Genomic DNA, 14,976 nt, shown 5'->3' with positions numbered 1-14,976 from the left:
TACACAGAACACAGTCTATACAGTCGGACACTCAGCCCAAACTAGTTAGCCCTGACTATTTACTTTGCTGTCAATGTGACATAAAATATGAAGGAAATCAAATCACAATAATGAACAATCTATTATGTTTGTGGTCAAAAGTTGTTAACAGAACTCTGAATGGCCGACCTTCTGTAGGCCTTGACACAGAATATTTTGGCTAGAAAATCATAAACCATGAACTACATCTATTGACCTATGAGGAAGCAATAGAAAAGCAAATAAAAAGAAGGAAGTGGATAAAACACACACTATGACAATCTCAAAACTATTGCTCTGTTTCAGAACGTGCAAAAATCTACTAATTTTTGTCTACGATAACAATTTTCCCTTTATGTTATCGAAGAAAATAGTACAAATTAGTAGATTCTTGCAGTTCTGGAACAGATCAACTATCTCAAGAGCACCATTAGAAGGGAATCCGCATGGCACAAGAAGACCGGGAAGATTGGATAAATACTTTGAACCATTGTCGACACAAATCCCAGCTAACGAATTCGGTCAGAATCTCTGCACAAGTTGCCGATTCTGATGCCGAATTCGGTACAAAGATTGTATGGACGTGTCCACCGAATTCGGAAAGAATTTTCTAAGAAAATTCTAAATAATATATTAGAGTTTCGCAACGAACTCGGTCCGAATTTGGAAAAAAATTCTGAAAAATTCGTTAGATACTTTAGATTTTTTGAAGAAAATCGGTCCGAATTATCCATTAAATTTAATCGCAACTGAATCTATTTCCTTCTTCTCCTCTGCATTTTATACAACCGCCATTGATTTTGCTTCATCATCGAAAAGGTTTTTTTTTTATGTTACCTTCCCATCACTAGTTCAGCTTTCGACATAAACTCCACTCCATTAAGAATTTCCGTCTCGTGAATGTATCGAACGGAGTGCATTTTTCAAAACTCCGTGTGGACTGCATCGGAGGATGTAGTGAAATCATAACTCTACATTGCACAACTTCCAATTTGTTTGCTGTGTAGTTTCAAAAATAAAACCCTGCTTTTACACATGACAGGACCAGAGCTCCGATTTGCTCGTTTTTACTCGCGAGTGGGAGTACTCGAAGATGGTGGTCGGAGGTCCAGAGAAGGTGGTTCCTCCGAACTTCGGAACCACCTTCTCTGGACCTCCGACCACCGTCTTCCGTACTTCGGAACAACCTCCTCTGAATCTCCGACCACCCTCCATCGAACTTCGGAACAACCTCCTCTGAATCTCCGACCACCCTCCATCGAACTTCGGAACAACCACCTCTGGACCTACGACCACCCTCTTCCGAACTCCGGAGCAACCTCCTCTGGACTTCCGACCACCCTCTTCCGAACTTCGGAACAACCTCCTCTGGACCTCCGACCACCCTCGATCGAACTTACGAAACTTCCTCCGAACCTCCGAACAACCTCATCCGAATCTCCGAACACACAAACGGTCAATAAATAAATAATTTTTTCCTACTCTATTTCGAGCATTTGCACTCCCACTAGTTTTTTCTTGAAAAATTCTTACTCTTCAAGTTCTCGTACTCGCAAAAACTTTTCACTAGGGAGTAAGAACGAGCAAGTCTGAAATATGCTTTGCGAGTGAGTATACTCGATTTATTTATTCTACTCGCGCGAGTACTCCCGCTCGAATTTCATTCGCGAGTAGAATTCGAGCGAGTATTTCGGAGCTCTGGACAGGACAGTTGAGTACATGTATTGATTGTCAAAAACCCAAACAAAGACATGAACATGATACAATAAGAAGGTAGCAGCAACTGCCCTTTTTGGTAACATAAGATGTCAAAATTTGACATAAATTCAATGCAATTGACACATTATGTTACCATCAGCTGGGCTTCAGCTGGGCTGATAATGCTACCTTCTTATTGTATCATGGACATGAATATAACAAGATAGGATATTTTAATGTTATCATTCATCAGTGAATGGCTTTTGAATTTAATAGGCCATTTAGATATGAGTTCATTAGCCGGATTTAGCGCATTATCAGGTTTTATTTGCTAAATCCGGCCATAATCTACCAGATTTCCCATAACAAAAAAAAAAAAAAATCTCGTATTGGGGGAATTTTTTTAATAGCTCATTTAGACTAGACAAAATTCCTCGACTGGATTTAATAAATCCAGTACAAATTTGCACAAACTTTTACAAAATGCTGTTCGATAACAAACTTGTAAAGTAAAAGAGAGAGAGAGAGGAGACAATAGTGAGAGAATTTTGGAGAGCTTTGGAGAGTTTCGATTACAAGTTTTTGCAAGGAAAATTTTTCTTGTAAGAACTTGCAAGTTTGATCAGCTGATTTAAATTCGAATGTTTTGTGGCGGAGTTCTTGGCAAAAACATAAACAAACGTTTGGTTATTAAAATAAATAGAAATGAAAAAAGGAAAAATTATTAAATAAATTATGGAAAACGATAATGTAAATAAAATAACTTAATTTGTACTTCGTGGTGACTACTTTTTTATTTTATTATTTATTTATTTAATCTTTTCCGCCAACTTCTTCTTCTTCAAATCACCTGACTTCTTGCAAGTTTTTGCAAATTGCTGTTCGATAACAATCTGCAATTTTTTTGCTTCGAGAGAGTAAAATTGGAGGAGAGACGTTACTGAGAACTTGCTGAGTACTTGCAAGTACTTTTCACTTGCGAAGTTATCGTACAGACCTAATGTTAGCACATTGTGCTACTAATGCTAACTAAAGGTCAAATAAAGAATTATTTTATTGCTTATGGGTACTTTACACGATATGTTTTTTACATATGGGTTGTGAATTTTTACATACAAAAGGAATATGCAAAGTGACAACACATATGTAAAATATATAACATATCGTATAAAGTACCCATTAGGCATCGTACATATTAGTATTGTTTGATTAAAATCAACTTTGTACATCAAAACAAATTTAATTTTTCCGGCTTGTTTACAAATTTTTACATTTTAAATTATTTTTAGTGTAGCAATTCACCCATGCATCATGGTGTAATAATAGCTGTGTTCGTTTACTCAACAATTTGTACAAGTCCAGTGACTTCTTGTAATCGACTAAGGTCTTTTGCATTGTACTGTAGAGTAAACGAACAACATCCAGTAACAATTCGTACAAATTTTGAGTAAACGAACACACATAATATAAGGTGTTTGCATGAATTACAACAACTAACCATTTTACAATAACATATTTTTATGGGAACTAAATGTCAATGGCAACGTATTCAATAGGGTCTTTCCAAAATAGTTCAGAAAAATTTACAATAAATAAATAAAAAGATTTAAAATTTAATTCTAATTGGCATCGAAATTACTCTACACTTCACATATTTATCGTGCGGCACTGAATAGAACAGATTGGACATCTATTTATTAAATTTTGGAATATTCGGAGTAGATCCTAATATATTCTGAGTTCAAAGCCGTATGATTGCAACTTACACCTTATTTTATTGCACCATGCGATGCATCTACCTTGTTTCTGGTGCCAGCTTGCAACTTTTTGTATTTTCTAGCAACATGTTGCATAAACAGAGTTGTATACGACGATTTATGCCGGATTTAAAACAAATCCACTCAATACGAGGATTTATAGCTCATTTAGACTAGCCATAAATCCTCGACCGGATTTAATAAATCCAGTACAAATCTCATTGCATTTAGATATACATTTTGGAGGATTTAAAAGGCAGTCAGCTGATTTTTGTTCATAGCACAATTACCAAGGTAGATGCATCAGCCCATCTGATCGAATTTGAAACGTCAAACGTAAATTGAATTCGTCTCAAAAAACATACTTCAAATTAAAAATGTATTGTTTAATACAGAAAATTTTATTACATTATGCTACTAATGCAAACTAAAGAGCAAATAAAGAATTATAGTACGTTTATATATAACCGGATTTAACAAACCAATTGGGTTTCAAATGTCAATTCCTTTGTGTATACGTCAAATAAATCCTCATTAAGAAGGTTAACCCTTCAAAAAGCTATAATATAAACATGGCCTTATTTAGAATTATTTTTTCGCAGTTTGCCCATCTATAATATATAAACGAATTATTTTATCGTTTAGACATCGTAAATATTATAGCTCATTTAGACTAGCCATAAATCCTCGACTGGATTTAATAAATCCAGTACAAATCTCATTGCATTTAGATATACATTTTGAAGGATTTAAATGGCAGTCAGCTGATTTTTGTTCATAGCACAATTACCAAGGTAGATGCATCAGCACATCTGAACGAATGTGAAACGTGAAAAGAATTTTTTGTAAATTAAATTCGTCGCAAAAAGCATACGTCAAATTACAAATGTATTGTTTAATACTGAAAATGTTAGCACATTATGCTACTAATGCTAACTAAAGAGCAAATAAATTATGATTTTATCGCAGTTTGCCCATCTAAAATAAATAAACGAATTATTTTATCGTTTAGACATCATAAATATTAGTCTTGGTTGATTAAAATCAACTTTGTACATCAAAACAAATTTAATTTTTTCGCCTTGTTTACAAATTTTTACATTTTAAATTATTTTTAGTGTAGCAATTCACCGATGCATCTACCTTGTTTCTTGTGCCAGCTTGCAACTTTTTGTATTTTCTAGCAACATGTTGCTAAAAACAGAGTTGTATACGAGGATTTATGCCAGATTTAAAACAAATCCACTCAATAGGAGGATTTATTTTTGTATGGGAAATCTGGTAGATTTTGGCTGGATTTAGCAAATAAAACCTGATAATGCGCTAAATCCGGCTAATGGTGTCATATCTAAATGGCATATTAGTCTTGGTTGATTAAAATCAACTTTGTACATCAAAACAAATTTAATTTTTCCGCCTTGTTTACAAATTTTTACATTTTATATTATTTTTAGTGTAGCAATTCACCGATGCATCTACCTTGTTTCTTGTGCCAGCTTGCAACTTTTTGTATTTTCTAGCAACATGTTGCAAAAAACAGAGTTGTATATGAGGATTTATGCCAGATTTAAAACAAATCCACTCAATACGAGGATTTATTTTTGTATGGGAAATCTGTAGTGGGATTCTCTAACGCATTTTTTGGTTACCGACAAAAATCGGTAAAATTAAAATCCTTATAATTTCTGTAATTAACGATATTATTCGGTAAGTTACCGACCAATAAAAAGTAGTCGCAAAGTTCTACCGATAGTAACAGTGTTGACAACTTTTGTTTGAACTTTTCATTCATAATTTTGCGTTTTAATTTTATCGATTTTTGTCGGTAACCAAAAAATGCGTTAGAGAATCCCACTACTGGTAGATTTTGGCTGGATTTAGCAAATAAAACCTGATAATGTGCTAAATCCGGCTAATGAAGTCATATCTAAATGGGTTATTATTTTTGTATGGGAAGTCTGGTAGATTATGGCTGGATTTAGTAAATAAAACCTAATAATGCGCTAAATCCGGCTAATGATGTCATATCTAAATGGCCTACTTTTATATTTATGCATTTGCAGTTGTATAATGAAAAAGTTGTTAAAAATGTGTTTCAGCAACATTTAGTAAAAATTTTCGAGTACAAGGACAAACCTTAATATTAAATGCTGAACATAATTTTAATTGTACATACATGCGGACTAATGGAAAAAAATAATTTGCGCAGTATTGAATAATTTCAAAATTCCGAGACAATAATAACCAACCACAACAAGTGTTGTGCTAATTAATATCAGCAAAATTGAATAATATATGAATATTATATTTTTTATAAATTTCAGTTTTTAGAATATATTTATATTTTGAAGTAATTAAACCCGTTTTAAGTGAATCTAATTAATAAATAAAAGGACAAAAAAACAAGTTCCAGAAAACGTTAAATACATTTAAGATTTTTAATGTCAATTTCATAGCTTAGAAATCAAATAGAATTCACGAGATTTATTTGTCCGGTTATATGTAAACGGTCTATAACTCTCAAAACATACTAATTGAACGGTGACTTATGTTTGCATATAGAAAGGTTTTTTTTTTAAATATGACGCATTTGAAAATGTGTGCATGTGAACAAGTTTCTTTTATTTATTTTTTGACTTTATTAAGTGTGGATTCATAATTTGTGGTTTTATTAGCTTCTTAATTGAACAATTTTTTTTTTACCAGGAAATATTTTCTAATTAGGATTCCCTCGGGCTCAACAATATATTCCTATCTGTTTAATATTCAACTAATAATAATTTATAAACACAAACTCAAAATGCAGCTATGAGAACAAGTTTCAAATAGGATTTTAGTTAATTGTTGCCTAGTTTAAATATGTATAGTAATTTCAGTTTATTTATTTTTTCGTTATAAACGTACCTGTACTTCGGACTGACTAGATCGAAAATATACATAGCTTTGTTCCTTTACCTGCCTGAGGTTACCATTTCTTACCATTTTTAACCTGCAAAGGGTTCCTTTACTTTAACAAGAATACAATTTATATGAGACCAGTTCACCACTTTTACCATTTTTTGCCACTGTTACCATTTTTTAAAGTAAAGGAACAGACCACATATGTACATTGATATACATATGTATGTACATACATAATATGTATTAGATCTAATGAGGTATTGAAGAGAAGAGTTTAACATTAGGCAATTATCCTTGTGGCAATTGTCAGTTGTCGGTGAGAGGCAAAGGTTTATACGTTCAAACAAGAATGGCAAATTTTCTTCTCAATTTCTTTGCAGTTTAGACACGCAAATAATGTTTGTGTTAATTTTCTGATTTTTCTACACACTCATATTCTCGTTTGATCATGTATAGGCAATACTAAGTCCGTGCTTAGACACACGGGAAAGTAAATTCAGTTTTTAGGCAATAGGGGGTAGGAAAGAGTATTGCGGAGCTCTTTCCTCTCCGCTCTCTCCCAAAAACTCAATTTACTTTCCCGATAAATTTGTGTGTCTAAACACGGACTAAGGCGATATTGCTTATAGAAATGATGATGATTCATTAAAAATTAAATAAATACATACATATCGTCACCTTAAATGCCCGAAGAAGTAACCAACATCGAAACTCGTTTTTTGATGGAATCTGTCACAAAAAGCTACAATACATACTCTGGCGAAATTTCAAGCTTCTACGTTAAAAAATAACGATCCTATTCAAGAAAGGGCAGTTCGGAGAATGGGATAACATTGCAGATTTTGCTGTAATGACGAATCCCAAAACCAAGCGTTTCAGCGGTTTTGGCTTCATTACCTACTGCCATTCGTATATGATTGATAATACTACAAATACTCGTCCTAATAAGTTTGATATTCTATAAAACAGTTTTTTATTTTACAACTTTTTTTGCTTCTCCTGTAAATTTTTGGTTTTGTGGGTTACGTCTTCGGGCATTTATGGTGACGATATGTACATATATGTTTACTACTTATTTTTTGTTCAATTTATTTTTCATCACAAAAGTTTTTAATTCAAATTTATGCGTTGTTGTTTATTTGCCGGCGGAGAAAATAAAATGAGAGAAAATGCAAAAAAATCTGCAAAGAACAAAGAAACAAAACAGAATTTGCTAGTACAAGGGTGTGTGTGCCCACTCTTATTCCTCTCTACTCCCTCGGCCATAACTCAACTTTCTTTCCCATTAACTTTGAACGTCTAAACAACGACTTAGTCCCAATTTACATTAGGCGAGTTTACTTGCGGCAATTGTCAGTTTGTTGGTGAGAGAGGGTGCTGAGAGGCAAAGGGTTACCATATGCCTCACCTCTCTCTCCAACAAAATTACAGTTGCCGCAAGTAAACTCGCCCAATGTAAATTGGGACTTATCAAACTGGCAATCAGGGATGCCAAGTTGGTGACTTTCCCGCTACTTGTGGTGATTTTTGACGTACAAAAAACACTTTTTAGGAGTTGTAGAGATTTTTATTTTAAATCGCGACAGTAGCGATTTTGGCTGTCCAGCAAGAACTTTCTCAGAGAGTAAGGGGTTTTTATTATCTTTTGCTAGAAAATTGTAGAAAGTAAACAGACACCTTCCCAGCAAAAACAAGCAATCGATCAGCTGGCTTGCCAAAACAGAACAATTTGTCCGCCAATAAATGAAGCTAACACGTTGTATTTTATTAAAAATAAAAAAGAAAATGAAACAAAAAAGTATTTTTCCACTTTACAAATTTGTTCTCCATAAAACAATACAATTAGACCATGTTATTTCCACAATAAAATTGTTTTTAATTTTCACAAACATAAATCAACAAAAAACTAAAAACAGATGATTGACTGTTTTCAGGAAGAAGAAGAATTGCTAGTGGTTGCTAGAAGAAATTTGTCCAAAAAGAATTTGCAAACTCTCAGTGAAAGAACTGTCAAAATGTCTCTCTCGAATCGCTCTCTTTTCCTGATTTTTTGTGTTAACAGACGACTTTCAGCAACAATTGGTAGAAGTTGTTACAAATTTTAGGGTAACCAGACAGACCTATTGCATTGTGCAGCGAGGCCAGATAGTGTTCACAAATACAGAAAAGCATGGAAATTGGCATATTTTGTTGAAGAAATGGATAAAAACATATGCGATTTTTTAAATTTCACTCTCAAATTTCTTCTAATTTCACTGTCTGCAAATACAACTCCGATTTACTAATACATACAAACATTTGGCTAGTTGCCTCGGCACTGTCTGGTAATTTTCGTAGACAGTAAACATGGACATTTTTGAACAAATGAAAACAAATCTATTTCTATGAAAATTTGAAATGAAAAATATTTCCTTTATAATTTTTTTCATTTGACAGCTTTCTCCTTTATGAAAGTTTTCATTTCACATTTTCATAGAAACAGAATTGAGCCCCAGGACAAAATATGTGAACGGAAAACAAAAAAAATCGACGATTTTTCATTCATAATTTTACAGCTGTTTATACATACAATACATGTACTCAACTGTCCTGTCATGTGTAAACGCAGGGTTACAAATTTGCGTAGTGTTTTGGTCTTAATCAGTAGAGATTTGTGGTGGTTTTTAACACAACTTTTTTATAGTGATTTTTACCTCGGACAAACTGACAAACTGCTGACAATTGCCGCATGGAAAATTGCCTAATGCTATGTTTACATTTACGAAATCCACTCGATTTCAACTGTCATTTCCATTGCTCAAACATCAAATGAAATCGAATCGATTTCAGATGAGTTTTCATTTGACGTATACGCAAAGGAATTGACAGTTGAAATCGAGTGGATTTCGTAAATGTAAGCATAGTATAATGTAGATATGGACATATACATAAATACTTTTTCTTATACCCTTAATATCATGTTTACAATAGGACGTTTCAACAGATTTGCCTCCTTAATAAGGATTTATTTGACATCAAACGTTTTCTGTTTACAAATTCTTCCGATTTGAATTTTCCGGGAAATGAAAATATGAAAATATACAAATAGTTCTTGTTATACTTACTAAACACATACGACTGCCATTTTAATCGTGTTGTACACAACAAATAGACTCCATAGGTGGCCGCAAATGTCGCATAGCCGAATATAATCACATTACGCCATACAATCTGTAGTTTACGATCTTTAGCATGTTTCAATTTCTCAATATCTTTGACCAAACCGCCATCAATGGTATCGGCTTCCTTTTCATCGAGGATACCGGTTGTGGATTGTTCAATGCTCAAATTTGGTGGCATATTTCTGAAAAAAAATAAAAGCGAAAGATGGGAGAAATAAAAACGATAATGTCAAATGTAATTTATCTCTTTAAAATAGGTAACGAGGCCATAAAAGAGAATTAAATTGTATAATTGTATAAATTTTGCAAAATAATCATAAGGTGTGTTCGTTTACTCAACAATGTAACTTCTTCTAATCGACTAAGGTGTTTTGCATTGTACTGTAGAGCAGGCCTGCTCAAGGTGCGCACCCGAGCTGTCGGTGTGTGTCAATTTTCTCACACACACAATTTAAAAAGAGAGCTTTTGTTTTTGTTTTGAATATTTTCAAAATTAAAAATCAGTCTCTATTGAACATTCAATGAGGAAGGTTCTGTTTTCGAATTTGTCTATGAATTTATATGCGTACACTGAAAAAATGAAAGAAGATACTGAATACGAATTTTTATTTGCCTAAAATTTTTACGGCAAATTAGAGTGTTTGGTTTGTCAACGCACTTTGGTTTGTCACGAACTTGATTTGCAACAAATCATAACATCAACAGTCACATTTGGTCAAAATAAAATAATTATTCTACTCTATATTTTGAAATATAAAATAAAAAAAAAACTGTTACGATATTTCTCACAGTATACAGAGAGACAAAGGAAAATTGAAATTTGTGTATTTCAAAACCAACACAATTACAAAATGTGTTTGTATGTGTCTGAGCAGGCCTGCTGTAGAGTAAACGAACAATATCCAGTAACAATTTGTACAAATGTTGAGTAAACGAACACACATGTACTCAAACCTGTAAATTTAATTGTTCTATAATATCATATTATATTAGTTGGTTTAGGACCCGACTTGCACGCTGAATGCCCGGGACCGATTCCCTGGTTTGGAAGGGGTTCTGATGCACCAATTCTGTTTTGTTGGAGTACATGTAAAACGGAAATACCATTGGTTTCTTTTGGTCACTTCCTTTTTCTGACTTTTATAAAGGTATTTCTAAAAAAGGAAATAAAAGCTTCGTTCCAGAACTAAAAAGTTTTTACGCATTTAACACATTTTGCGCATTTTTTACCAAAATGCGTTCCCGTACACCAAAACAGTTGCAAAATGTTCACTTCTCTTTGAACAAAAATAGCTTTCTCTTTAGAAACTTTGGGCGAGGAAAATGTGCAACATGTTTGCCGGTTCTGATTGGTTGATTCCCCGACTTTGACATTTGTTTCAGTTTTTTGACGTTTCTGCCATTTTTCATTTTCGACAGTTTGCTCTTTTGACACTTTTATCATTAAAAAAGTACTGGAACGAAGCTAAAGTTAGCCACGGTGGTTCTACATTCACCGTTTTAAAATAAAAAATGAAGTGACCCAAAGAAACCAAAGGATTTTTCGCATTCCATGGACTCCAACAATACATCTGTACTGTCTGTACTGCGATTCCATAACAAATGTGTTTTTCCCAAAAAAATCAACATTTCATATCAAAATTTCAGTGAAATTGCTGTAGTGTGGACCGGGACTAAGCGAAATGTTCTCATTTATAGAAATGAGTATGCAAACAGAATTTTAATTTACCCGATTCGGGACTAGAAAAATCATCATTTCAAAAACTGAAAAGCCAATTGATAATTCTCTTCGACGAGATGTAGTCATGGTATTGGTAGCGATCAGTAAATTTTGCAGTCGTTTTGTTAACATTACTCTCTGAATAGAAAGTTAATGATGAAGTTAAGCCAATGGGGGAATACTCCAGACTTAGCAATCAATTTAAAATTCATAAATTTAATAGTAGTTAAATTTCAGAATAACACATCTACCCCTACAACTTTGGCATACCTACGGTGTACGACCTGCATTTCTGAATTTGACCCTAATACCAAAATTCAGAATTCTTAATCTACCGTACAAACGGTACTATTTAGTACCACTTGATACTTTTTGTATTTCCAAAACCACTTTATATCTCCACCCTACACATCAAGGTCGCTTCATACCATGGCACAATAATACAGGCACAACGGGAAAAACATCTGATTATCACATTAGTTGTCAAAATGGATTATTGTGAATAAAATCACATACAAAAGGTAAACAAGCAATTCACAGCAATGCGTTATTGTGAACAATTTTGACGTTTGGTATGATTTGATGTAACACCTTCTTATTCCACCATGCTTCATACCAAATTTTCAGAATTACAACACAATCCCAAAAACCTAATTTAGTACTTTTATATATCTTCTTTTATATATCCATATCTTAATCCTACACACCAATTCTAACCCCAATACAAAAATTCAGAAATCGACTAACACTATCTTTTTACCATACCGCAATCTTTATGTTTCGCATTTTCCATACTACTTTTAGTTTTTTCGTTACACCGCAAGTACGTTTTCGTCTTACATAACCTATAAATGTAAGCAACATAATAGGCCTGTTCGATAACTTCGCAAGTAAAAAGTATTTGCAAGTTCTTGCAACTACTTGCAATGCTTCTCAGTTCTCTTTTACTGTAAAAGTTTGTTATCGAACAGCATTTTGTAAAAGTTTGTACAAATTTGTACAAACTTTTGGGTTATCGTACAGACCTAATGTAAAAAACCTAACAAACGCTATTGGTTTTGCTAAAATGTCTAATCACTCTCACTTTTGCATTTTCTGTACTTATTTTCTTCGTTTTTTTTGGTTAGTCCGGGTCCACACTAGCGTGAATTTCATTAAAAAATTTCATGAAATAAGGTGTTGTTAAATCGAATTCCCCACTATAGCAATTTTATGATTTTACTTTACTATGGAGGTCGATCTAGAGCAAACCCGTTCGTGGGTATTGATTTGGTTACGACGTCTTTCGGCAAATCACACACACGCGACCCGAACGCAAAGTAAGAGAGCAAATGTTTTGATTTTTTTACTTCAGTCTTGTACTGAATTTCATGCAAGCAGGTTGATGCCGCTTTATTTGTTTATTTTTGGGTACACAGAAAAGATTTTGCAGTTGTACAGCAAATATGTGGAGGGAAGAATTTGAAAATGATTTTTGTTTTGTATTAATATTTTTAATGACGCAGAATGCCTCGTCTGCAATGCAACAATAAAAAATCTATGTATGCTTAGAAAGTCTTAAAAAATCATTTTTATATACAATTTGTTTTTTCTCTCAAAAAAATTAACATATGAAGAAAAATACTTTTCAAATTATGAAGTTATTTATATTATTTTTAATTTAAGTCATACAAAGCGAACGCGCCAACAATATATTTTTCATTTCACACTCAATATGAAAATCATCACCCTGTTCTGTCAGTGTAATTTTACCCACACATAAACAATTTAAGCGCTCGCTCTTCTTGGTCGGCTATGATCTAGAGACGCATAATTTCATGCAATTTTTTCAATGAAATCACTCTAGTGTGGACCGGGACTTAAATTGTCAAGTTATTTACCAACTGCACACGAAAATACATAACCGAATAGAGAGCGCTCAAAACGAAAAAAATACATAAGAGTTCCCACATCATTTTGTTATATGATTTGTTGCGGAATTAGATTTAACTAATCTCCATGTAGACATTGTTTTATTCCCCGATACGATTTGTACCCAATAAAACAGGGTTTGATTTAGATTACGTTTCTACAATGATTTATTTACTTTATAACTCGTATTCACAACCGACTTTAATTACTAACTAGGCATTTACACCAGACAGTTTGTCTTCAAATACAACTCTGATTTACTAACACATGCATATATTTGTCGTTTGTCTCCCAGCTGTCCATCATTTTTTCAAAGACAGTCGGGTTAACAAATTTTTGACATTTTTGTGAAAAAGAAGTGAGATGATAATTCAAATGTGCTGAAAACAAAAGAATATGTACAAAAACAAAATAAGTGAACGCAAAACGAAAAGAAATCGATGATTTTCGTTCATAATTTTATAACTGTTTTTGCAGTTGTCTGGACGCCCACGTCACACAGGCAATTTTTGAGTTTTTAACAATCAATACATGAACTCAACTGTCCTGTCATTTGTAAACGCAGGGTAAGCACGCAGCTTCTCTATTACCTAGCAAAAACGTTTGGAAGTAGTGCAATGCAGAGTTAGGATTTCAATACATCTTTCGATGCAGTCCACACGGAGTTATGAAAAAATGCACTCCGCTCGATACATTTTAGAAGCACTCGCTTAAAGATCCCTAGCCAAGCAAACCAATTTTTTGATCCCTACAGTCGCAGTCTTTTTTCTGAACACAAGAAAGAGTTTCTAAAATTATAAGAATTTGTTTTAAAAAAATAAAGAAATACAAACTAAAGATACTAAGATTGCTGTAATTCACAAGACGCAAATTATTTTTGAAGTGGAGTTTGAGTTTTTTTGGGAATCTGAATTGTAGTTGGAGGAAAAATGAAAAACCATTTGGATGATGAAGCAATATCAGTTGCGGTGTCATAAAAAGCAGAGCAAAGGAAGTAAACTCAGTTACGATCAAATTTAATGGAGAGTTTTTATAATTTGTATTAGTGTAATAAAGTTAATATTCTTGTTTACACGAATAAGCAATGTATTTTATTTATTTTGGGATATTTGCAATAACTTGCATTTTATAGCATCTTTAGACTGCATTTAAATTAAATCCAAAACACTACATCAAAGGCTGTGATTTGGATCGAAAATGGAGTGCATCCTAGCAGTTTTCCGTGGAAGCAAAATGGAGCGCATCCTAGCTGCGCACTCTCTTGTAAAATTCATAGGTGAATTCATAGAAAAATATGTACTCCAGCGGCAATTGTTCTAGTGATTTAACTGCATCCGTGGATGCAAACTTTTTGCTGGGTTACTTTACTTCTCTAACCGACTGTTCAGTTTGACGTCTAAAACATAACTAATAGTATGTTTACATATAACCAGATTTAATAAACCCACTGGTTTTCAAATGCCAATTCCATTGGGTAAACGTCACATAAATCCTCATAACGGAGGTTAACCCCGCCAAAAGCTATAATATAAGCAGGCAATAACTCGCTGTTGCTGAATCCCCTTGAATTTATTCCAATCGAATCTAGTTCCCGATACAAACACGCACGAATAGACCTGGCAAAAAATCGATGGCACTATCGATATTATAGAATATTTTTTAAAAATTCAATATCGATAGATATTGATGTCTTCATTTGCTGTTAAAACATATTTTTAATCAGAAATAAATAACACATATTTCGCTTCCATAAAGAATATCTGTGTTCAACATATTTATTTAAGATTCGCGAGGAATTTTTCTTCTATCA

This window comes from Musca autumnalis, unplaced genomic scaffold (assembly GCF_047663935.1).
Source record: "Musca autumnalis isolate F117 unplaced genomic scaffold, ASM4766393v1 scaffold_1, whole genome shotgun sequence".
Taxonomy (NCBI): domain Eukaryota; kingdom Metazoa; phylum Arthropoda; class Insecta; order Diptera; family Muscidae; genus Musca; species Musca autumnalis.
Note: the sequence above shows the minus strand (reverse complement) of the source record.